This window comes from Microcaecilia unicolor, chromosome 1, assembly GCF_901765095.1.
Source record: "Microcaecilia unicolor chromosome 1, aMicUni1.1, whole genome shotgun sequence".
NCBI lineage: Eukaryota > Metazoa > Chordata > Amphibia > Gymnophiona > Siphonopidae > Microcaecilia > Microcaecilia unicolor.
The window spans coordinates 4750141-4775357 of record NC_044031.1 but is presented as its reverse complement, the minus strand read 5'-3'; the positions used below and the strand labels follow the sequence as shown (position 1 = coordinate 4775357).

The following is a 25217-nucleotide window of genomic DNA, read 5'->3' as shown; positions in this document are numbered from 1 at the left end:
TGATCCAGGAGGTTTTTTGGGAGGGAGGAGGAGTGTTCCCTATTCCTACATTAGGCATAGGTACACTCCTGCCTCTCAGCAGCTGGTTCAGGCTCAGCCCAGCACGTGCGTTCTCGTCAATGCCGTGCGCCTAAGGCCCCTAGGGCTCCCCAGCAAAAGCAAGGAACGGGCTTTTGACTGGCTTCAGTGCAGCACAGCCGCAGTAAAAGTATCTGTACCGGGCGACTTACCGGTCGGGGGGGAGGTTGATATTTTTTCACCAACGGTGGCCTCTTATAACCTCCAACAGGTGGGTTCTTCAAATAGTCCGGTTAGGATACACCCTCAATCTGGAATCCAAACCTCCAAACTGCCCATCGGCAGCTCATTCTTACAGCTCCCAGCACAAGCAGGTACTTGCAGAGGAACTTTTCGCCCTTCTAAAGGCCCATGCGGATGAACCCATTCCACCAGGGGAAGAAGGGCTGGGATTCTATTCCAGGTACTTCCTTGTGCAAAAGAAAAACAGGGGGATGCGTACATCCTAGACCTAAGGGACCTGAACAAATTCCTAGTCCGAGAAAAGTTCAGGATGGTTTCCCTGGGCACCCTTCTTCCCATGATTCAGGAAAACGATTGGCTATGCTCTCTGGACTTGAAGGATGCTTACACACACACACATCTTGACACTTCCAGCTCACAGAAAGTATCTTCGCTTTCGGCTGGGAAAGCAGCACTTTCAGTACCGTGTACTGCCCTTCAGCCTGCTGTCTGCGCCCAGAGTGTTTACAAAGAATCTAGCGGTAGTTTCAGCGTTGCTACACAGACTGGGAGTGCATGTGCTCCCTTATCTTGACAATGGTTGGTGAAGATCCCTCGGAGGTGCTAGAGCTACTGGGTTTGTAATAAATTACTCCATCTCACTCCTGTCAAAATATTGGAGTTGATTAGAACACTACTGGACACGAAGTCAGCTCGGGCTTATCTTCCTGAGACAAGGGCAGACAACCTCCTGTCCCCGGTGTCCACAGTTCGAGTGTCTCGGCAGATCACAGCTCGGCAGATATTGAGACTTTTGTGGCACATGGCCTCTACAGTACATGTTAACACCCATGGCACGTCTTCATATGAGATCAGCTCAATGGACCCTAGCTTCCCAGTGGTATCAAGCTACAGGGAATCTGGAGGATGTGATCCAACTGTCCACCGATTTTCAAAATTCTCTTCAGTGGTGGACAATCTGGTCCAATTTGACCACTGGACGAGCATTCCAAATTCCTCAGCCACAAAAGGTGCTGACGACGGATGCATCTCTCCTAGGGTGGGGAGCTCATGTAGATGGGCTTCACACTCAAGGAGCCTGGTCCTTCCAGGAAACAGGTCTTCTGATCAACCTCCTGGAACTACGAGCGATCTGGAACGCTCTGAAGGCTTTCAGAGATCGGCTGTCCAACCAAATCATCTTGATTCAAACAGACAATCAGGTTGCGATGTATTACACCAACAAGCAGGGGGGCACCGGATCTCGTCCTCTGTGTCAGGAAGCTGTTCAGATGTGGCTTTGGGCACGCCGTCAGGGCATATTTCTCCAAGCCACTTATCTGGCAGTTGTAAACAACAGTCTGGCCGACAGGTTGAGCAAGGTAATGAATATTGGCAAGATCTTCAGAGCGTGGTGCACTTCCTCAGTGGATCTTTTTGCCACTCAAATCAATCACAAGGTCCCTCAGTTCTGTCCCAGGCTTCAGGCCCAGGACAGACTAGCGTCAGACGCCTTTCTCCTTCATTGGGGAACCGGTCTTATGTATGCGCATCCTCCCATACCTCTAGTAGGGAAGACTTTGCTGAAACTCAAGCAAGAACGCGGAATCATGATCCTGATTGCACCCTTCTGGCCGCGTCAGATTTGGTTCCCTCTTCTTCTGGAATTGTCCTCCAAGGAACCGTGGAGACTGGAGTGTTTTCCAACCCTCATCACTCAGAACACAGGGTCGCTTCTTCATCCCAACCTCCAGTCCCTGGCTCTTACGGCCTGGATGTTGAGAGTTTAGAATTCATCTCCATGGGTCTTTCAGAGGGTGTCTCCCGAGTCTTGCTTGCTTCCAGGAAAGATTCCATGAAGAGGTGTTACTCTTTCAAATGGAGGTTTGCCGTCTGGTGTGACAGCAAGGCCCTAGGTCCTCTCTCTTGTCCTACACAGACCCTGCTTGAATACCTTCTACACTTGTCAGAGTCCTGGTCTCAAGACCAACTCCGTAAGGGTTCAGTTCAGTGCAATTACTGCTTATCATCGGCGTGTAGAGGGTAAGCCTATCTCTGGACAGCCTTACTCTCACAATCCCTCCCACCTCCCCTTTGGAGTTATTTGTTTTTTTATTTAACGGAAGTATGCGCTCGCGCAGCAGTTGAAAAATCAGTCCGCGCAGGCACGCTCACCAAAAAAACTATAGCAAAACTTTTTTGGTTTTGCTATGGCAAAATGCCAGTTCCAGGGCCAACGCAGACTTGACCCACGTGTGAGAATCATCAGCCTGCTGTCCTCGGAGAATACCTGCTAGAGGTAAGTATCTTCGCTTTATGCATGACGAAAACACCAGCTCTATAGACGCTTTTTCAAGTGTACAGCGCTGCATACGTCTACTAGCGCTATAGAAATGATAAGTTGTAGTAGATCTTTCAGGCTTTTTCCTCCTTTTACTAACTGTGAATTTGCTTAGCGTTAGATTGTAAGAATCGGTTTCCTTTGGTTGGTATTAACGCTTCCTTATAAAATACCATTTAGGACACAACTGAGCGTAACTGGGGCTTTTCTGTCCTGTTACATGCACAAGAGGTGTTTAACTGGGGCAAAACATCTACCTAAAGCAGCTCAGGATAAGACTGGATGAATGCGTGTAGCTTGTCTGCTTATTGGCCAGGGGATCAGATTGTAGGGAACAGGAGGAATCTCATGCAGGCCAGTTTTAGACATGGTGGGAAGGAGGGGGTCCCTGATCCCCCTTCCATTCATCTCCCCACCTGCATTACTACTACGCGGTCCAGGCATCTCTTCCCCTTCTCCCCACCACAGTCCATTTCCCTCCCTTTCCCTCACTCTTCTTTAAAATGTTTATTTCCCTTATCAGAGGGGCCCCGGCACGACTGCCATCCTCACAAGCTGTCTTTGCAGCGATCCGCCCAGGTGGAAATATGAAATGGCATCACAGGGGTGCGGATCACGACAGAGAGGGAAAGCTTCGAGGCAGCCACAGGCAGATTGTGAGAATAGCTACTGCACCGGGACCCCTCTGAGAAGGGAAATAAACTTTTAAAGATCGGGAAGGGAGAAGGAGAAGAGATGCCTGGACCACGGGGCCCCCTGGAGCCTGTGGGGCCAAAGGCAGCTGCCTTGTTTGCCCCCTCCCTCCCTAATGCCGGTCCTGCTCACATGAGGATGGAGTAAGGTAGAACAATCTCCTATGGACCCTTGAACCCAGCACCCAGGGACTCCATGAGCCAGACTTTCACTATTCAGGCCCCTGCCACTCTGCAGGATATTAGACAGAAATATGGACAGAAATTGTTGTGTGATCTCATTTTCCGGAAGTGTCGTATCTTTGGAATTTGGAAAAATGGAAACCAAAAGAATCAGCCTTTGTGTCTGCTAAAAATGTAGATCATGCAATCCTTACCTAGAGACATCAGGGTCTCATAATTCTCCTACATCACCTCCCTCCAAAGCTCCTTCTGCCCTTCATCTAAATACTCCCACTCCTCCTGGGAGAAAGAGACAGCGATGTCTTCAAACGTCACCCGCATCTGAAACACAAACCAGAAACAAAGTCCATCAAGCCCATTATCCTGTTTCCAACAGTGGCCAATCTAGATCACAAATACCTGGCACGATCCCGAAAAAGGTCTGAATAATATTATGAATATCAGCCTGATATAGCTTTATTTATACTTTATATCAGTCTCTGCCCTTCTTTCTCAAAGCGTCATTAACGTGTCTGCCTGTCCCGTTCCCCGGTCCTACCTGCGCTCCGGGTGTGGGGGGCGATGGTCGGCGGCCCTCGCGACGCCCGGGGCTGCGGGGATGGACCTCCGAGAGGCCGACGCTGCCGGGGTCGGGCAGAGACCGGCGACCTGCTGGAGCGAGCGCCGGCCTCGGAGAGCGGGGCGTTGCGCCGGCCAAGATGGCGGCGCCGGCGTCGACGCCTCCCGGGGCGGACCAACACGGAGGCTCCACCCACCTCAGGCCGGATTGGCGCGCCGGGCCTAAAACCCCGCCTGGAGGGCGGGCCGGCCAATCCTGAGGCTCCATCGCCTCTGGAGCCGGGTTGGTTGGTTCCTCTCCCGGGGAGGGGGCGGGACGGCGCGACATTTAAACCAGAGGACAGGGAACTCAACTGCTTCCGTTTCTATGTATGCTGAAGCCGGCACAGTGGTTTTCCCGGGCTACTTGCTAGCCGCCCTTGCTAGCCTCATTCACAGACTGTGCTACTTGCTAGCCGCCCTTGCTAGCCATCATTCAGAGACTGTGCTACTTGCTAGCCGCCCTTGCTAGCCATCATTCACAGACTGTGCTACTTGCTAGCCGCCCTTGCTAGCCATCATTCACAGACTGTGCTACTTGCTAGCCGCCCTTGCTAGCCATCATTCAGAGACTGTGCTACTTGCTAGCCGCCCTTGCTAGCCATCATTCACAGACTGTGCTACTTGCTAGCCGCCCTTGCTAGCCATCATTCAGAGACTGTGCTACTTGCTAGCCGCCCTTGCTAGCCATCATTCACGACTGTGCTACTTGCTAGCCGCCCTTGCTAGCCATCATTCAGAGACGGTGCTACTTGCTAGCCACCCTTGCTAGCCATCATTCAGAGACTGTGCTACTTGCTAGCCGCCCTTGCTAGCCATCATTCAGAGACGGTGCTACTTGCTAGCCGCCCTTGCTAGCCATCATTCACAGACGTGCCTTGCTAGTGTTGCCTACTTGCTAGCCGCCCTTGCTAGCCATCATTCAGAGACTGCTACTTGCTAGCCGCCCTTGCTAGCCATCATTCAGAGACTGTGCTACTTGCTAGCCGCCCTTGCTAGCCATCATTCACAGACGGTGCTACTTGCTAGCCGCCCTTGCTAGCCATCATTCAGAGACGGTGCTACTTGCTAGCCGCCCTTGCTAGCCATCATTCAGAGACGGTGCTACTTGCTAGCCGCCCTTGCTAGCCATCATTCAGAGACTGTGCTACTTGCTAGCCGCCCTTGCTAGCCATCATTCAGAGACTGTGCTACTTGCTAGCCGCCCTTGCTAGCCATCATTCAGAGACTGTGCTACTTGCTAGCCGCCCTTGCTAGCCATCATTCACAGACTGTGCTACTTGCTAGCCGCCCTTGCTAGCCATCATTCAGAGACTGTGCTACTTGCTAGCCGCCCTTGCTAGCCATCATTCACAGACTGTGCTACTTGCTAGCCGCCCTTGCTAGCCATCATTCAGAGACTGTGCTACTTGCTAGCCGCCCTTGCTAGCCATCATTCACAGACTGGCTACTTGCTAGCCGCCCTTGCTAGCCATCATTCACAGACTGTGCTACTTGCTAGCCGCCCTTGCTAGCCATCATTCACAGACTGTGCTACTTGCTAGCCCCTTGCTAGCCATCATTCAGACTGTGCTACTTGCTAGCCGCCCTTGCTAGCCATCATTCAGAGACTGTGCTACTTGCTAGCCGCCCTTGCTAGCCATCATTCAGAGACTGTGCTACTTGCTAGCCGCCCTTGCTAGCCATCATTCAGAGACTGGTGCTACTTGCTAGCCGCCCTTGCTAGCCATCATTCAGAGACTGTGCTACTTGCTAGCCGCCCTTGCTAGCCATCATTCACAGACTGTGCTACTTGCTAGCCGCCCTTGCTAGCCATCATTCACAGACTGTGCTACTTGCTAGCCGCCCTTGCTAGCCATCATTCACAGACTGTGCTACTTGCTAGCCGCCCTTGCTAGCCATCATTCAGAGACTGTGCTACTTGCTAGCCGCCCTTGCTAGCCATCATTCAGGACTGTGCTACTTGCTAGCCGCCCTTGCTAGCCATCATTCAGAGACTGTGCTACTTGCTAGCCGCCCTTGCTAGCCATCATTCAGAGACTGTGCTACTTGCTAGCCGCCCTTGCTAGCCATCATTCACGAGACTGTGCTACTTGCTAGCCGCCCTTGCTAGCCATCATTCACAGACTGTGCTACTTGCTAGCCGCCCTTGCTAGCCATCATTCAGAGACTGTGCTACTTGCTAGCCGCCCTTGCTAGCCATCATTCACAGACTGTGCTACTTGCTAGCCGCCCTTGCTAGCCATCATTCAGAGACTGTGCTACTTGCTAGCCGCCCCTGCTAGCCATCATTCAGAGACTGTGCTACTTGCTAGCCGCCCTTGCTAGCCATCATTCAGAGACTGTGCTACTTGCTAGCCGCCCTTGCTAGCCATCATTCAGAGACTGTGCTACTTGCTAGCCGCCCCTGCTAGCCATCATTCAGAGACTGTGCTACTTGCTAGCGCCCTTGCTAGCCATCATTCAGAGACTGTGCTACTTGCTAGCCGCCCTTGCTAGCCATCATTCACAGACTGTGCTACTTGCTAGCCGCCCTTGCTAGCCATCATTCAGAGACTGTGCTACTTGCTAGCCGCCCTTGCTAGCCATCATTCACAGACTGTGCTACTTGCTAGCCGCCCTTGCTAGCCATCATTCACAGACTGTGCTACTTGCTAGCCGCCCTTGCTAGCCATCATTCAGAGACGGTGCTACTTGCTAGCCGCCCTTGCTAGCCATCATTCAGAGACTGTGCTACTTGCTAGCCGCCCTTGCTAGCCATCATTCAGATGGTGCTACTTGCTAGCCGCCCTTGCTAGCCATCATTCAGACTGTGCTACTTGCTAGCGCCCTTGCTAGCCATCATTCACAGACTGTGCTACTTGCTAGCCGCCCTTGCTAGCCATCATTCACAGACTGTGCTACTTGCTAGCCGCCCTTGCTAGCCATCATTCACAGACTGTGCTACTTGCTAGCCGCCCTTGCTAGCCATCATTCACAGACTGTGCTACTTGCTAGCCGCCCTTGCTAGCCATCATTCAGAGACTGTGCTACTTGCTAGCCGCCCTTGCTAGCCATCATTCAGAGACTGTGCTACTTGCTAGCCGCCCTTGCTAGCCATCATTCAGAGACTGTGCTACTTGCTAGCCGCCCTTGCTAGCCATCATTCACAGACTGTGCTACTTGCTAGCCGCCCTTGCTAGCCATCATTCAGAGACTGTGCTACTTGCTAGCCGCCCTTGCTAGCCATCATTCACAGCCTGTGCTACTTGCTAGCCGCCCTTGCTAGCCATCATTCACAGACTGTGCTACTTGCTAGCCGCCCTTGCTAGCCATCTTCAGAGACTGTGCTACTTGCTAGCCGCCCCTGCTAGCCATCATTCAGAGACTGTGCTACTTGCTAGCCGCCCTTGCTAGCCATCATTCAGAGACTGTGCTACTTGCTAGCCGCCCCTGCTAGCCATCATTCAGAGACTGTGCTACTTGCTAGCCGCCCTTGCTAGCCATCATTCAGAGATTGTGCTACTTGCTAGCCGCCCTTGCTAGCCATCATTCAGAGACTGTGCTACTTGCTCGCCCCTGCTAGCCATCATTCAGAGACTGTGCTACTTGCTAGCCGCCCTTGCTAGCCATCATTCAGAGACTGTGCTACTTGCTAGCCGCCCTTGCTAGCCATCATTCACAGACTGTGCTACTTGCTAGCCGCCCTTGCTAGCCATCATTCAGAGACTGTGCTACTTGCTAGCCGCCCTTGCTAGCCATCATTCAGAGACTGTGCTACTTGCTAGCCGCCCTTGCTAGCCATCATTCACAGACTGTGCTACTTGCTAGCCGCCCCTGCTAGCCATCATTCAGAGACTGTGCTACTTGCTAGCCGCCCTTGCTAGCCATCATTCAGAGACTGTGCTACTTGCTAGCAGCCCTTGCTAGCCATCATTCAGAGACTGTGCTACTTGCTAGCCGCCCTTGCTAGCCATCATTCACAGACTGTGCTACTTGCTAGCCGCCCCTGCTAGCCATCATTCAGAGACTGTGCTACTTGCTAGCCGCCCTTGCTAGCCATCATTCACAGACTGTGCTACTTGCTAGCCCCCTTGCTAGCCATCATTCAGAGACTGTGCTACTTGCTAGCCGCCCTTGCTAGCCATCATTCACAGACTGTGCTACTTGCTAGCAGCCCTTGCTAGCCATCATTCACAGACTGTGCTACTTGCTAGCCGCCCTGCTAGCCATCATTCAGAGACTGTGCTACTTGCTAGCCGCCCTTGCTAGCCATCATTCACAGACTGTGCTACTTGCTAGCCGCCCTGCTAGCCATCATTCAGAGACTGTGCTACTTGCTAGCCGCCCTTGCTAGCCATCATTCAGACTGTGCTACTTGCTAGCCGCCCCTGCTAGCCATCATTCAGAGACTGTGCTACTTGCTAGCCGCCCTTGCTAGCCATCATTCAGAGACTGTGCTACTTGCTAGCAGCCCTTGCTAGCCATCATTCAGAGACTGTGCTACTTGCTAGCAGCCCTTGCTAGCCATCATTCAGCCTGTGCTACTTGCTAGCCGCCCTGCTAGCCATCATTCAGAGACTGTGCTACTTGCTAGCCGCCCTTGCTAGCCATCATTCACAGACTGTGCTACTTGCTAGCCGCCCTTGCTAGCCATCATTCAGACTGTGCTACTTGCTAGCCGCCCTTGCTAGCCATCATTCAGAGACTGTGCTACTTGCTAGCAGCCCTTGCTAGCCATCATTCACAGGCTGTGCTACTTGCTAGCCGCCCCTGCTAGCCATCATTCAGAGACTGTGCTACTTGCTAGCCGCCCTTGCTAGCCATCATTCACAGACTGTGCTACTTGCTAGCCGCCCTGCTAGCCATCATTCAGAGACTGTGCTACTTGCTAGCCGCCCTTGCTAGCCATCATTCACAGACTGTGCTACTTGCTAGCCGCCCTTGCTAGCCATCATTCAGAGACTGTGCTACTTGCTAGCCGCCCTTGCTAGCCATCATTCAGAGACTGTGCTACTTGCTAGCCGCCCTTGCTAGCCATCATTCAGAGACTGTGCTACTTGCTAGCAGCCTTGCTAGCCATCATTCACAGACTGTGCTACTTGCTAGCCGCCCCTGCTAGCCATCATTCAGAGACTGTGCTACTTGCTAGCCGCCCTTGCTAGCCATCATTCACAGACTGTGCTACTTGCTAGCCGCCCCTGCTAGCCATCATTCAGAGACTGTGCTACTTGCTAGCCGCCCTTGCTAGCCATCATTCACAGACTGTGCTACTTGCTAGCCGCCCTTGCTAGCCATCATTCAGAGACTGTGCTACTTGCTAGCCGCCCCTGCTAGCCATCATTCAGAGACTGTGCTACTTGCTAGCCGCCCTTGCTAGCCATCATTCAGAGACTGTGCTACTTGCTAGCCGCCCTTGCTAGCCATCATTCAGAGACTGTGCTACTTGCTAGCCGCCCTGCTAGCCATCATTCAGAGACTGTGCTACTTGCTAGCCGCCCTTGCTAGCCACATTCAGAGACTGTGCTACTTGCTAGCCGCCCTTGCTAGCCATCATTCAGAGACTGTGCTACTTGCTAGCCGCCCTGCTAGCCATCATTCAGAGACTGTGCTACTTGCTAGCCGCCCTTGCTAGCCATCATTCAGAGACTGTGCTACTTGCTAGCCGCCCTTGCTAGCCATCATTCACAGACTGTGCTACTTGCTAGCCGCCCTTGCTAGCCATCATTCAGAGACTGTGCTACTTGCTAGCCGCCTTGCTAGCCATCATTCAGAGACTGTGCTACTTGCTAGCCGCCCTTGCTAGCCATCATTCACAGACTGTGCTACTTGCTAGCCGCCCCTGCTAGCCATCATTCAGAGACTGTGCTACTTGCTAGCCGCCCTTGCTAGCCATCATTCAGAGACTGTGCTACTTGCTAGCAGCCCTTGCTAGCCATCATTCAGAGACTGTGCTACTTGATAGGCGCCCTTGCTAGCCATCATTCAGAGACTGTGCTACTTGCTAGCCGCCCCTGCTAGCCATCATTCAGAGACTGTGCTACTTGCTAGCCGCCCTTGCTAGCCATCATTCACAGACTGTGCTACTTGCTAGCCGCCCTTGCTAGCCATCATTCAGAGACTGTGCTACTTGCTAGCCGCCCTTGCTAGCCATCATTCAGAGACTGTGCTACTTGCTAGCCGCCCTTGCTAGCCATCATTCAGAGACTGTGCTACTTGCTAGCAGCCCTTGCTAGCCATCATTCACAGACTGTGCTACTTGCTAGCCGCCCCTGCTAGCCATCATTCAGAGACTGTGCTACTTGCTAGCCGCCCTGCTAGCCATCATTCACAGACTGTGCTACTTGCTAGCCGCCCCTGCTAGCCATCATTCAGAGACTGTGCTACTTGCTAGCCGCCCTTGCTAGCCATCATTCACAGACTGTGCTACTTGCTAGCCGCCCCTGCTAGCCATCATTCAGAGACTGTGCTACTTGCTAGCCGCCCTTGCTAGCCATCATTCAGAGACTGTGCTACTTGCTAGCAGCCCTTGCTAGCCATCATTCAGAGACTGTGCTACTTGCTAGCCGCCCTTGCTAGCCATCATTCACAGACTGTGCTACTTGCTAGCCGCCCCTGCTAGCCATCATTCAGAGACTGTGCTACTTGCTAGCCGCCCTTGCTAGCCATCATTCAGAGACTGTGCTACTTGCTAGCCGCCCTTGCTAGCCATCATTCAGAGACTGTGCTACTTGCTAGCAGCCCTTGCTAGCCATCATTCACAGACTGTGCTACTTGCTAGCCGCCCTTGCTAGCCATCATTCACAGACTGTGCTACTTGCTAGCCGCCCTTGCTAGCCATCATTCACAGACTGTGCTACTTGCTAGCCGCCCTTGCTAGCCATCATTCAGAGACTGTGCTACTTGCTAGCCGCCCTTGCTAGCCATCATTCACAGACTGTGCTACTTGCTAGCCGCCCTGCTAGCCATCATTCAGAGACTGTGCTACTTGCTAGCCGCCCTTGCTAGCCATCATTCACAGACTGTGCTACTTGCTAGCAGCCCTTGCTAGCCATCATTCAGAGACTGTGCTACTTGCTAGCCGCCCTTGCTAGCCATCATTCACAGACTGTGCTACTTGCTAGCCGCCCCTGCTAGCCATCATTCAGAGACTGTGCTACTTGCTAGCCGCCCTTGCTAGCCATCATTCACAGACTGTGCTACTTGCTAGCCGCCCTTGCTAGCCATCATTCAGAGACTGTGCTACTTGCTAGCCGCCCTTGCTAGCCATCATTCAGAGACTGTGCTACTTGCTAGCCGCCCTTGCTAGCCATCATTCAGAGACTGTGCTACTTGCTAGCAGCCCTTGCTAGCCATCATTCACAGACTGTGCTACTTGCTAGCCGCCCCTGCTAGCCATCATTCAGAGACTGTGCTACTTGCTAGCCGCCCTTGCTAGCCATCATTCACAGACTGTGCTACTTGCTAGCCGCCCCTGCTAGCCATCATTCAGAGACTGTGCTACTTGCTAGCCGCCCTTGCTAGCCATCATTCACAGACTGTGCTACTTGCTAGCCGCCCCTGCTAGCCATCATTCAGAGACTGTGCTACTTGCTAGCCGCCCTTGCTAGCCATCATTCAGAGACTGTGCTACTTGCTAGCAGCCCTTGCTAGCCATCATTCAGAGACTGTGCTACTTGCTAGCCGCCCTTGCTAGCCATCATTCACAGACTGTGCTACTTGCTAGCCGCCCCTGCTAGCCATCATTCACAGACTGTGCTACTTGCTAGCCGCCCCTGCTAGCCATCATTCAGAGACTGTGCTACTTGCTAGCCGCCCTTGCTAGCCATCATTCACAGACTGTGCTACTTGCTAGCCGCCCCTGCTAGCCATCATTCAGAGACTGTGCTACTTGCTAGCCGCCCTTGCTAGCCATCATTCACAGACTGTGCTACTTGCTAGCCGCCCTTGCTAGCCATCATTCAGAGACTGTGCTACTTGCTAGCCGCCCTTGCTAGCCATCATTCAGAGACTGTGCTACTTGCTAGCCGCCCTTGCTAGCCATCATTCACAGACTGTGCTACTTGCTAGCAGCCCTTGCTAGCCATCATTCACAGACTGTGCTACTTGCTAGCCGCCCCTGCTAGCCATCATTCAGAGACTGTGCTACTTGCTAGCCGCCCTTGCTAGCCATCATTCAGACTGTGCTACTTGCTAGCCGCCCTTGCTAGCCATCATTCAGAGACTGTGCTACTTGCTAGCCGCCCTTGCTAGCCATCATTCACAGACTGTGCTACTTGCTAGCCGCCCCTGCTAGCCATCATTCAGAGACTGTGCTACTTGCTAGCCGCCCTTGCTAGCCATCATTCAGAGACTGTGCTACTTGCTAGCAGCCCTTGCTAGCCATCATTCAGAGACTGTGCTACTTGCTAGCCGCCCTTGCTAGCCATCATTCACAGACTGTGCTACTTGCTAGCAGCCCTTGCTAGCTATCATTCACAGACTGTGCTACTTGCTAGCCGCCCCTGCTAGCCATCATTCACAGACTGTGCTACTTGCTAGCCGCCCTTGCTAGCATCATCCAGAGACGGTGCTTCTTACCCTTTCGGAGTGCTAGCCGCCCTCGCTAGCTGCCCTTTAGAGACTGCGTTACTGACTACCAGCCAGGTCAGCCGTCACCCCGCGGTTCCAGCAGTCCTGCTGGCCGCCTGCAGCTGGGGGCTCAACCCTTGGTGAACGGCGGCCGCCGTGGGTGAAGATTCGGGGTGCTCGGCTGTCCTCTGAGGCCTCGCGGGGCCTTAGGGAACCTAAGGGCTCACCACTAGAAACAGGACACTGCCAGAGACTTTATTGTAACTGAAAACTGGGAATGTTTTGTCTATTAGATTGTAAGCTCTTTGAGCAGGGACTGTCTTTCATCTATGTTTCTGCAGCACTGCGTACGCCTTGTAGCGCTATAGAAATGCTTAATAGTAGTACTAGTAGTGGTCTCTGCCCTTTTTTCTCAAAGTGTCATTAACGTGTCTGCCAGAGACTTTATTGTAACTGAAAACTGGGAATGTTTTGTCTATTAGATTGTAAGCTCTTTGAGCAGGGACTGTCTTTCATCTATGTTTCTGCAGCACTGCGTACGCCTTGTAGCGCTATAGAAATGCTTAATAGTAGTACTAGTAGTGGTCTCTGCCCTTTTTTCTCAAAGTGTCATTAACGTGTCTGCCAGAGACTTTATTGTAACTGAAAACTGGGAATGTTTTGTCTATTAGATTGTAAGCTCTTTGAGCAGGGACTGTCTTTCATCTATGTTTCTGCAGCGCTGCGTACGCCTTGTAGCGCTATAGAAATGCTTAATAGTAGTACTAGTAGTGGTCTCTGCCCTTTTTTCTCAAAGTGTCATTAACGTGTCTGCCAGAGACTTTATTGTAACTGAAAACTGGGAATGTTTTGTCTATTAGATTGTAAGCTCTTTGAGCAGGGACTGTCTTTTATCTATGTTTCTGCAGCGCTGCGTACGCCTTGTAGCTGGGAATGTTTAACTGGTCTCTGTGCTTGGCAAAAGAGTTATGTGTTTTCACAGCAGGGATGGCTGTGGGGGCTTTGGTTTTAACCAAGGAGAACCACGCCTGTTTTATACAGGCTTTTGGGCTGAAGGGATGGGATTGCGAGTTCTGGTGGAAGTGTCTTTGGTCCTGGTGTAGTAGACTGGGTGGGGGTTTACTGGGTTAGGTTGGTTCCTTCAGGTTACAAGGTTAACACGCTTTGAAATACTGTGTGAGACTTATAATCAAATCTTGGGAAGTACATTGGTTTGTGTAACTGCATCTCTAGCATCTACCTCAGCCCGAACTATCTGAGGCGTCTACGACACAGAATTACCTCCTTTATACACACACAGGGACAAAGGCACAGTTTAACCACAATCAGCTGAGGAGCCAAAACGTTCTTGTTTAAAGAAGACAGGTGACCATTTCTTAATCTCTTCTCACAGGCATATTGCAATCATTCAAAGTTATTAGCACATACCAGTAACAAAATAAGCAAGTCCTGTCGCAGCTAAGAAGAAAGTGAGAGTCTGGTAAAGCAGGAGGAGAATATGGAAGAAGAGCCTGAGGGGCTACAGCAGGGAATGGATTGAGCAGTGTATGTGGCATTGCCTGGCACTGCATCCCCTGCTGCCCAACTCCTGCCAGTCTCCTACCTGCTCCATCCTCCTGCCCTTGTCCAGCTCCAGTCCAGGCTCCTCTGTGAATGTCTCTGGTTTCTCTGGATGCCACTGATCAGCTTCTTTAGCACTTCTGAAACAGGAAGAGAGACTGAGACTAGTCTAGGGACCTTGAGCTAATGTTGTGTTATTCATTTCCGGCATCAAGGGCGGAGTCACAAAGGTCCTGGCAGAGAAATAAAGGCAGCCAGTGAACTGCACTGTACAGTCTCACCTGACTGGTCACAGGCTTAGAGGCACGAAATTAAAAATATGAAAACCTAACTTTTGCAATAAGAGTTTGTATTAAATGCAATCCTCCCTAAGCGGGATTACTGTGTGTGTGTGTGGCATTGCCTGGCACAGCATCCCCTGCTGCCCACCTCCTACCTGCTCAGCACAAGCTCCAAGAGCCATCCTGCTGCCCTTCTCCACACCACCAGCTCCAGAAAGGAAGAGGAGAGGGGAGAGAGGAAGGAGAATGTAAAGAGATGTCAAGAAGCAGAAAGTGACAGTCAGAGACAGAGGGAGAATGTAAAGCGGAAAGTGAGAGTCTGGTAAAGCAGGAGGAGCAGCTGCTGTGTGAGGGGAGGAGAATCAGGAAGAAGAGTCTGAGGGGCTACAGCAGGGAATGGATTGAGCAGTGCCAGGCTCATTTCTTCTTGTGTGTGTGTGGCATTGCCTGGCACTGCATCCCCTGCTGCCCGCCTCCTGCCAGTGAGGGTAGGAGAATAAGGAAGAAGAGCAGCAGCTGCTGTGTGAGGGGAGGAGAATGAGGAAGAAGAGCCTGAGGGGCTACAGCAGGGAATGGATTGAGCAGTGCCAGGCTCATTTCTTCTTGTGTGTGTGTGGCATTGCCTGGCACTGCATCCCCTGCTGCCCACCTCCTGCCAGTGACGGGGAGGAGGAAGAAGAGTCTGAGGGGCTACAGCAGGGAATGGATTGAGCAGTGCCAGGCTCATTTCTTCTGTGTGTGTGGCATTGCCTGGCACTGCATCCCCTGCTGCCCATCTCCTGCCAGTGAGGGAGGAGAATGAGGAAGAAGAGCCTGAGGGGCTGCAGCAGGGAATGGATTGAGCAGTGCCAGGCTCATTTCTTCTTGTGTATGTGTGGCATTGCTTGGCACTGCATCCCCTGCTGCCCACCTCCTGCCAGTGTGAGGGGAGGAGAATGAGGAAGAAGAGCCTGAGGGGCTGCAGCAGGGAATGGATTGAGCAGTGCCAGGCTCATTTCTTCTTGTGTATGTGTGGCATTGCTTGGCACTGCATCCCCTGCTGCCCACCTCCTGCCAGTGTGAGGGGAGGAGAATGAGGAAGAAGAGCCTGAGGGGCTGCAGCAGGGAATGGATTGAGCAGTGCCAGGCTCATTTCTTCTGTGTGTGTGTGGCATTGCCTGGCACTGCATCCCCTGCTGCCCATCTCCTGCCAGTGAGGGGAGGAGAATGAGGAAGAAGAGCCTGAGGGGCTGCAGCAGGGAATGGATTGAGCAGTGCCAGGCTCATTTCTTCTTGTGTATGTGTGGCATTGCTTGGCACTGCATCCCCTGCTGCCCACCTCCTGCCAGTGTGAGGGGAGGAGAATGAGGAAGAAGAGCCTGAGGGGCTACAGCAGGGAATGGATTGAGCAGTGCCAGGCTCATTTCTTCTTGTGTATGTGTGGCATTGCTTGGCACTGCATCCCCTGCTGCCCACCTCCTGCCAGTGTGAGGGGAGGAGAATGAGGAAGAAGAGCCTGAGGGGCTGCAGCAGGGAATGGATTGAGCAGTGCCAGGCTCATTTCTTCTTGTGTATGTGTGGCATTGCTTGGCACTGCATCCCCTGCTGCCCACCTCCTGCCAGTGTGAGGGGAGGAGAATGAGGAAGAAGAGTCTGAGGGGCTACAGCAGGGAATGGATTGAGCAGTGCCAGGCTCATTTCTTCTGTGTGTGTGGCATTGCTTGGCACTGCATCCCCTGCTGCCCACCTCCTGCCAGTGTGAGGGGAGGAGAATCAGGAAGAAGAGCAGCAGCTGCTGTGTGAGGGGAGAAGAATCAGGAAGAAGAGCCTGAGGGGCTACAGCAGGGAATGGATTCAGCAGTGCCAGGCTCATTTCTTCTGTGTGTGGCATTGCCTGGCACTGCATCCCCTGCTGCCCACCTCCTGCCAGTTAGGGAAGGAGAATGAGGAAGAAGAGCCTGAGGGGCTACAGCAGGGAATGGATTCAGCAGTGCCAGGCTCATTTCTTCTTGTGTGTGGCATTGCCTGGCACTGCATCCCCTGCTGCCCACCTCCTGCCAGTGAGGGGAGGAGAATGAGGAAGAAGAGCCTGAGGGGCTACAGCAGGGAATGGATTGAGCAGTGGAATGGATTGAGCAGTGGAAAAGGTACAGCGAAGGGCGACGAAAATGATAGTGGGGATGGGACGACTTTCCTATGAAGAGAGGCTGAGAAGGCTAGGGCTTTTCAGCTTGGAGAAGAGACGGCTGAGGGGAGATATGATAGAAGTGTATAAAATAATGAGTGGAATGAATCGGGTGGATGTGAAGCGACTGTTCACACTATCCAAAAATACTAGGACTAGAGGGCATGAGTTGAAGCTACAGTGTGGTAAATTTAAAACGAATCGGAGAAAATTTTTCTTCACCCAACGTGTAATTAGACTCTGGAATTCATTGCCGGAGAACGTGGTACGGGCGGTTAGCTTGACGGAGTTTAAAAAGGGGTTAGATAGATTCCTAAAGGACAAGTCCATAGACCGCTATTAAATGGACTTGGAAAAATTCCGCATTTTTAGGTATAACTTGTCTGGAATGTTTTTACATTTGGGGAGCGTGCCAGGTGCCCTTGACCTGGATTGGCCACTGTCGGTGACAGGATGCTGGGCTAGATGGACCTTTGGTCTTTCCCAGTATGGCACTACTTATGTACTTATGTACTTATGTGTGTGTGTGGCATTGCCTGGCACTGCATCCCCTGCTGCCCACCTCCTGCCAGTGAGGGGAGGAGAATGAGGAAGAAGAGCCTGAGGGGCTACAGTAGGGAATGGACTGAGCAGTGCCAGGCTCATTTCTTCTCTTTGTGTGGCATTGCCTGGCACTGCATCCCCTGCTGCCCACCTCCTGCCAGTGAGGGGAGGAGAATGAGGAAGAAGAGCCTTCTGTGTGTGGCATTGCCTGGCACTGCGTCCCCTGCTGCCCACCTCCTGCCAGTGACGGGGAGAATGAGGAAGAAGAGTCTGAGGGGCTACAGGAGGGAATGGATTGAGCAGTGCCAGGTGTATGTGTGGCATTGCCTGGCACTGCATCCCCTGCTGCCCACCTCCTGCCAGTCTCCTACCTGCTCAACACAAACCCCAAGAGCCATTCTCCTGCCCTGCCACCTCCAACTCCCTTCCTTCCTCCCTGCACCGAACCCGGGGGCTAATCTGGGCTTTGCTGGATCAGTGTTGGGAATCAGGGTCTCCTGAATACAAGTAGAGAGCAAAATGGAAGGAAAATTAATTGCAACAAAAACATGGATTCCTTAAGCTTCAGGTAGGAAAAAAAAAAGAATAAGTCTAACTTAGCAGTCTAAGAAAAAAAATGGACGGTAAATGAAGATATAAATTAAATTCCTCCTCTTCAGTCCACCCCCAGGAGGATTCTCACCAATCAACGCCAGATGGAGCTGAAACCCCTCCTTTTTTACTCCACCCCAGAAACATTGTGACCAATCAGAACCAGAGGAATCAGTAGTAAATAAAACAGAGACTATAACAGACTGGATCACCACGGACAAACTTGACTTCTTATTCATCACTGAAACCTGGATCCACAACCTTAAAGACCCCATAATCTTCGATTTATGCCCACCAGGATACAAAATTACTCACTGGACAAGAAACGGAAAAAAGAGGAGGTGGAATAGCCATAATATACAAATCCGAGTTCACCATCACAACCACAGCTGAATCCATTTTGCCACAACTTGAAATCGCCTTGGTAAGAATCAATCTCCCAAACTTGCAAGAACACCTCAACGCAATCCTACTTTACAGACCACCAGGCAACTGGCAAGACTCTCAAACACACTTCATGGACTTCATCTCAAACACGTGTGTCTCTACCTCAAACCTTGAAGATCTTACCTTAACAAGCACCCAAAATGCAAAGAATTCCTACAGTTATGGGACCTCCACGTACCAAAGACACAACCAACTCATACTAAAGGACACACACTAGACATTATCACACACAAATTCGATCCAGTCGCAAACCTTATTCTAGTAGATACAAGATGGATACCCACACCGTGGTCAGACCACTATAAAGCGTACATCTCCTCCTATGGCGAACGAAAACACAATTAACAAACAAGAACGAAAAACCTACATCACGAGAGGAAAAGTAGACCCGGTAACATTCTGGCAACAGATCTACCACAATGGATGGACAATAAAGGCAGACACAATCCAATTTCTCCTAGAATGGGACGATAGATGCAGAACATACTAGACAACATTGCCCCAACTCAAACCAGAACTTCACACAGGAAGAACTCAATACCATGGTTCAATGAAGAACTGAAAAAAATTAAAACACAAGTTAGAAGGCTAGAACGTGCGTGGAATAAAAAGAAAGACGATACCACACTTAACGCCTGGAAACAACTTCAAAGAAAATATAAATATACCATAAGACAAACTAAAAGACTATTTTACAAAATGGAAATTGGACCAAACTACAAAGACACACATAAACTCTTCCAACTCGTGAATAAATTACTAGATACCACACCAATCACAACCAACAGCAAAGACACACCAGGAGCAGACGAACTCGCGAGATACTTCAATGAGAAAATCATACAATTGCGACTTAAAATACCAGTCAGCACCACCGACTATGACGCACTCCTTGACTGCCTAGATCCAGACCCAGCAGACAGAACCTGGACCAACTTTGAGATATCTTATATCACAAACGCTCAAAAGATTCGCAAAATATCATTGCAAATTAGACATATGCCCAAACAACCTTATGACAACGGCCCCTCAACAATTCATAACAGACATCACAAATCACGTGAACTATATGACCCCCATACCCAAAGACGTAAAGAAGAGTGCTAGTGAACTAACCAACTACAGGCCAGTAGCATCCATCCCCTTAATAACCAAACTAACGGAAGGGATGGTAACCAAGCAACTCACAAATTATGTAAACAAATTCTCAATATTACATGATTCCCAATCAGGATTCCGGTCTAACCACAGTACGGAAATGGTACTAGTTTCTCATGAACAAATTTAAACAAACGATCGCAACTGGCAAAAACATACTACTTCTACAATTTGATATGTCTAGCGCCTTCGACATGGTTGATCACAGAATACTACTACACATCATCGAGTATTTCGGAATTGGAGGCAACGTTCTCAATTGGTTCAAGGGGTTCCTAACCACACGATCATACCAAGTGACATCTAACTCGACTACTTCAGCCACATGGATACCTGAATGCGGAGTCCCACAGGGATCCCCCCTCTCACCGACCATATTCAACTTAATGATGATCCCCTTGGCAAAACTATTATCAAACCAAAACCTCAACTCGTACATATAGGCAGATGACGCAACGATCTACATCCCATTCAAACAGGATTTAAACGAAATTCCAATGACATCAACCAAAGCCTACATATCATGCACAACCACATGGCGCGGAGCATTTCAATTGACTCAATGCAGAAAAAACCCAATGCCTAATACTCACCTCGCAACACAACACAACAAATTCACTACCATTAACCACCAAAATTGAATCTTCCAATTTCGGACACCCTAAAATTCTTGGAGTTACCATTGATCGACACCTAACACTTGAGATCACGCGAAAAACACTACCAAGAAAATTCAATGTGGAAATTAAAAAGAGTAAGACCTTTCTTCCCAAGGAACGTCTTCCGCAATCTGGTACAATCAATGGTACTCAGTCATCTAGATTGCTGCAATGCACTCTACGCTGGCTGCAAAGAGCAAATAATCAAAAAAACTTCTCAGACAACTCAGAATACTGCAGCTAGACTCATACGGCAAATCAAAATATGAAAGTGCTAAACCCCTACGAGAAAAGCTACATTGGCTCCACTCAAAGAACGCATCACGTTCAAAATATGTACCCTAGTTCAAATCATCTACGGAGACGCTCCAGCCTACATGTCAGACCTGATAGACCTACCACCCAGAAATGCCCAAAACTCATCCCGCACATTCCTTAAGGTAAAATTATGTATAATCATACCTGATAATTTTCTTTCCATTAATCATAGCTGATCATCCATAGACTGGTGGGTTGTGTCCATCTACCAGCAGGTGGAGATAGAGAGCAAACTTTTGCCTCCCTATATGTGGTCATGTGTGCTGCCGGAAACTCCTCAGTATGTCGATATCAAAGCTCCATCCGCAGGACTCAGCACTTAGAGAATTACACCCACGAAGGGACAACTCTGCCCAGCTCACCACCGCCGAAACGGGGGAGGGGAATTAACCCAGCTCATCCCCACACAAGTGGGGGAGGGGAATCCGTCCAGCTCATCCCCGCGGAGGCGGGGGAGGGGACACCACACCCGCCCGATGCGGGGGATCTGGCTTATCCTGCAACCGCAACCGCGGGAGGAGCTGACTGACCCTAACCACCGCGAAGCGGGAGGGGTACAAAGCTGCCCTACAGCCGACGAAGCGGGAGGGAGTGCCGGCCGAATTTATGTCTCAATCCAGCCCCGTAAACGGAGGGGAGAGGAATGCAGCAGCTCACTGTAACACAACTCGTCTCAACTCTTGAAGAATCCAAGTGAAAGAACTTGAACACGAAGTTCTTTCTGAAATAACTGAAGACTAAACTTGAACCTGAAATGCAACCAGAATAAAACAGAACAGATATCTGGGAGGGGCTATGGATTGATCAGCTATGATTAATGGAAAGAAAATTATCAGGTATGATTATACATAATTTTACCTTCCATATCATCAAGCTGATCAATCCATAGACTGGTTGGATGTACCGAAGCAGTACTCACCCAGGGCGGGACATTGAAATCCCTGACCTCAACACTGAGCTCCAAACCGGGCCTCCGCCCGTGCAGCCACAGTCAAACGGTAATGCTTGGAGAATGTATGAGCCGAAGCCCAAGTTGCCGCCTTGCATATCTCTTCCAAGGAGACGGATCCGGCCTCTGCCATCGAGGCCGCCTGAGCTCTCGTGGAGTGAGCCTTCAGCTGGATAGGCGGCACCTTCCCCGCGGCCACATAAGCCGCTGCAATGGCTTCCTTGACCCATCTTGCCACTGTAGGCTTAGCAGCCTGCAGACCCTTACGAGGACCTGCAAACAGGACAAACAGATGATCCGATTTCCGGAAATCATTGGTCACTTCCAAGTATCTGAAGATGACTCGTCTCACATCCAGATATTTAAGAGCAGGAGTACTCCTCTGGGTAGTCCTCCCTACGAAAGGAAGGGAGACAGAGCTGCTGATTCACATGGAAGCGAGAAACAATCTTGGGCAGGAAGGAAGGCACTGTGCGAATAGTCCCTCCTGCCTCAGTGAACTGCAGAAAAGGCTCTCGACATGAGAGCGCCTGGAGCTCGGAAACTCTTCTGGCTGAAGTGATAGCCACCAAAAAGACTGCTTTCAACGTCAGGTCTTTCAGAGATGCCCTCGACAAGGGTTCCAAAAGGCGGCTTCTGCAATGCTCTTAGCACCAGGTTGAGATTCCACGCAGGCACCACTGAGTGCAGAGGAGGGCGCAGGTGATTAACTCCCTTGAGAAAGCGCACCACATCTGGCTGCGAAGCCAGGGAAGCACCCTTCAGGCGGCCCCTGAAGCAAGCCAGAGCGCTACCTGGACTTTAAGGGAACTGAGCGGACAGGCCTTTCTCCAGACCCTTCTTGCAGGAACGCCAACACTGAAGAAATTGGAGCAGTGAAGGGAGAAGTGAGCCTGCTTCACACCATGCTGCAAAGATACGCCAAACCCTGGCGTAAGCAGTAGAAAGTAGAGCGTTTCCTCGCTCTCAGCATAGTGGCGATGACCTTGTCTGAGAAGCCCTTCTTCCTCAGACGCTGCCGCTCAATAGCCAGGCAGTAACGACCAAAGGGAGAGGGATCCTCCATCACCACGGGACCCTGATGTAACCGGCCCTGCTCCACTGACAGCCGCAGAGGGATCGTCGACTGAGAGCCTGATCAAGTCCGCATACCAGGGACGTCTGGGCCAATCCGGACCCACCAGGATTACCCTGCCGGGATGCTTTGCCACCCGGTCTAGCACCCTGCCCAACATGGGCCAGGGCGGGAACACATAGAGGAGCTCTTGTGTCGGCCACTGTTGGAGAGAGCATCTACTCCCAGGGACTCGAGGGTCCCGTCCTCTGCTGAAAAAGCGCGGCACTTGGCAATATGGCCGATGACGCCATCAGATCTAGGCTCGGCTGGCCCCAGCGCTTTGTGATGTCCAAGAACGCCTGAGGAGATAGCTGCCACTCTCCGGGATCCAAGGTATGGCGACTGAGAAAGTCCGCCTTGACATTCATGACTCCCGGCAATGTGGGCCGCCGACAGCTGTTCCAGTTTCGCTTCCAGCCCACTGGCATAGATTCATGGCCTCCTTGGCTAGAGGGGCACTCTTGGTACCTCCCTGGCGATTGACATAGGCCACAGCCGTGGCATTGTCCGAACAGGACCCGTACAGGCTACAACACCAGTACCGGGATGAACTCCAATAACACCAACCGAATGGCTCTGAGTTCCAGGAGGTTGATAGACCACTTGCCTCTGCAGGAGACTAGAGCCCCTGCGCTGTCCTTCCCAAGCAGTGGGCTCCCCAGCCCATCAAAGAGGCGTCTGTCGTGACGACAATCCCTCCGGGTCACCAGAGGCAATCCTGCAGACAACTTGTCTGTCTGCGTCCACCAGCTCAGCGCCTTGCGCACTGCTGGGTCCACGGGAAGGCGCACAGCATAATCCTCCGACATCGGAGTCCAGCGCAGCAGCAGAGATAGCTGTAGTGGTCTCATATGAGCCCTGGCCCAGGGCACTACTTCCATCGTGGCCGTCATAGAGCCCAACAGCTGCACGTAGTCCCAAGCCCGAATAGGAGAGGCTACTAGGAACTAGTCCACCTGAGCCTGAAGCTTGACAATCCGATTGTCTGGCAGGAACACTCTGCCCACTTGGGTGTCGAATCGAACTCCCAGATACTCCAGGGACTGAGTCGGGCGCAGCTGGCTCTTCTTCCAGTTGATGATCCATCCCAGGGAGCTCACAAGAGCAACTACCCGGTCCATAGCTTTGCCGCACTCTGCATAAGAGGGGGCTCGGATCAACCAGTCGTCCAGATAAGGATGGACTTGTACTCCTTCCTTTAGCAGGAGGCCGCTATGACCCCCATTACTTTGGAAAAGGTCCGCGGAGCAGTAGCCAACCCGAAAGGGAGGGCTCTGAACTGGAAGTGTCGTCTCAGACTGTAAAAACGCAGAAAAGCGTTTGGAGAGGAGGCCAGATGGGAATATGCAGGTACGCTTCCTTGATGTCCAAGGAAGCCAAGAACTCTCCTGCCTTCACTGCCGCTATAACAGAGCGGAGAGTCTCCATGCGAAAGTGCCTCACTTTCCAGGCCCGATTGACCCCTTTGAGGTCGAGGATAGGCCGGACAGAACCTCCTTTCTTTGGAACCACAAAGTAAATGGAGTAACGTCCCTTGCCAATCTGATTTTTTGGCACCGGAACGACCGCACCCAGGCGGATCAGGTGTCCAAGGTCTGCTGCACTGCCACAGCTTGACCGGAGACTTGCACGGAGAGAGTACAAACCCGTCTCTAGGGTTGGCAGAACTCTAGCTTGTAGCCGTCTCTGATGACTTCCAGCACCCACGCATCTGAAGTTATAGTGGTCCACTCGCCCAAAACGAGGACAGCCGTCCTCCAATCTGCACTGGGGCGTGGACCAATGCCCCGTCATTGGGTACGAGACCCTGGGGGAGGACCGGAGGGAGCCACCTCCCGGGACGGCGGTCTCTGCGAAGGAATGCTGCTTGGGGGAGAAATTCCTCTTGAAGGAAAGAGGGGGCAGAGGAACCCGACTTGCCCCGGGCGGTACCGACGGGCTTCCAGCAACCGTCCTCTGGAGGTACCGGGACGAGTACTAGCCCGATGCCCTGACCTCTGGTAATTTCTTGCCCTTAGACGTGCCGAGATCGGTCACGATTTTTGTCCAGCTCGACCCCAAAGAGCAGCTTGCCTTTAAAAAGGCAATCTAGCCAGGCGGGATTTAGAGGCGTGGTCAGCACACCAATGTTTCAGCCAAAGCCACCGCCCGCGCAGAGACTGTCTGAGCCATGCCTTTAGCTGAGGCTCTCAAGACATCATACAGCAAGTCTGCCAAATAGGCTAGCCCGATTCCAGGGCCGGCCAATCAGCCCTCAAGGAAAGATCCGAGGGGGAAGCCCGCTGCACCATAGTCAGGCACGCCCTGGCCACATAGGAGCCGCAAAACTGAGGCCTGCAAACTTAAAGCAGCTGCCTCAAAGGACGACCTTAAGGCCGCCTCCAATCTTCTGTCTTGGGCGTCCTTTAGGGCCGTGCCACCTTCCACCCGGCAACGCCGTTTTCTTAGTCACCGCAGTGATTAAAGAATCCACGGTAGGCCACAGATAGGCCCTCACGTTCACTCACAGCCAAGGATAGAGGCGGGACATAGCCCTAGCCACTTTAAGGCTCGTTTCCGGGACATCCCATTGAGCCGCAATTAAGGTGTGCATGGCATCATGCACGTGGAAGGATCTAGGCGGGCGCTTCGTCCCCCAGCATAATGGCAGAGCCAACAGGGGCTGAGGGAGAGACGTCCTCCGGAGAGGAAATCTTCAAAGTGTCCATGGCCTGTAAAAACAGGTTGGGCAAATCCTCTGGGCTAAAAAGCCGCGCTGCAGAGGGGTCATCCGCTCCATCCGAGCGGGGGATCTATCTCCTCCAAGGAATCCGCAAAGGACCGTTGG

The 25217-nt window shown here is 51.8% G+C and overlaps 1 long non-coding RNA gene across 1 annotated transcript in view; it reads right to left on the bottom strand.

Annotated features, from left to right (window-relative positions):
- Window positions 1-3742: 3742 nt before the first annotated feature.
- Window positions 3743-25217, bottom strand: part of LOC115462254 — a 36608-nt gene continuing 15133 nt past the window's right edge. Inside the window, exons 2-3 of the long non-coding RNA XR_003940795.1 lie at window positions 14207-14303; window positions 3743-3777 (exon numbers count right to left, since the gene is read on the bottom strand). This is a non-coding gene — a long non-coding RNA (uncharacterized LOC115462254). The remainder of the gene's footprint in view (window positions 3778-14206; window positions 14304-25217) is intronic.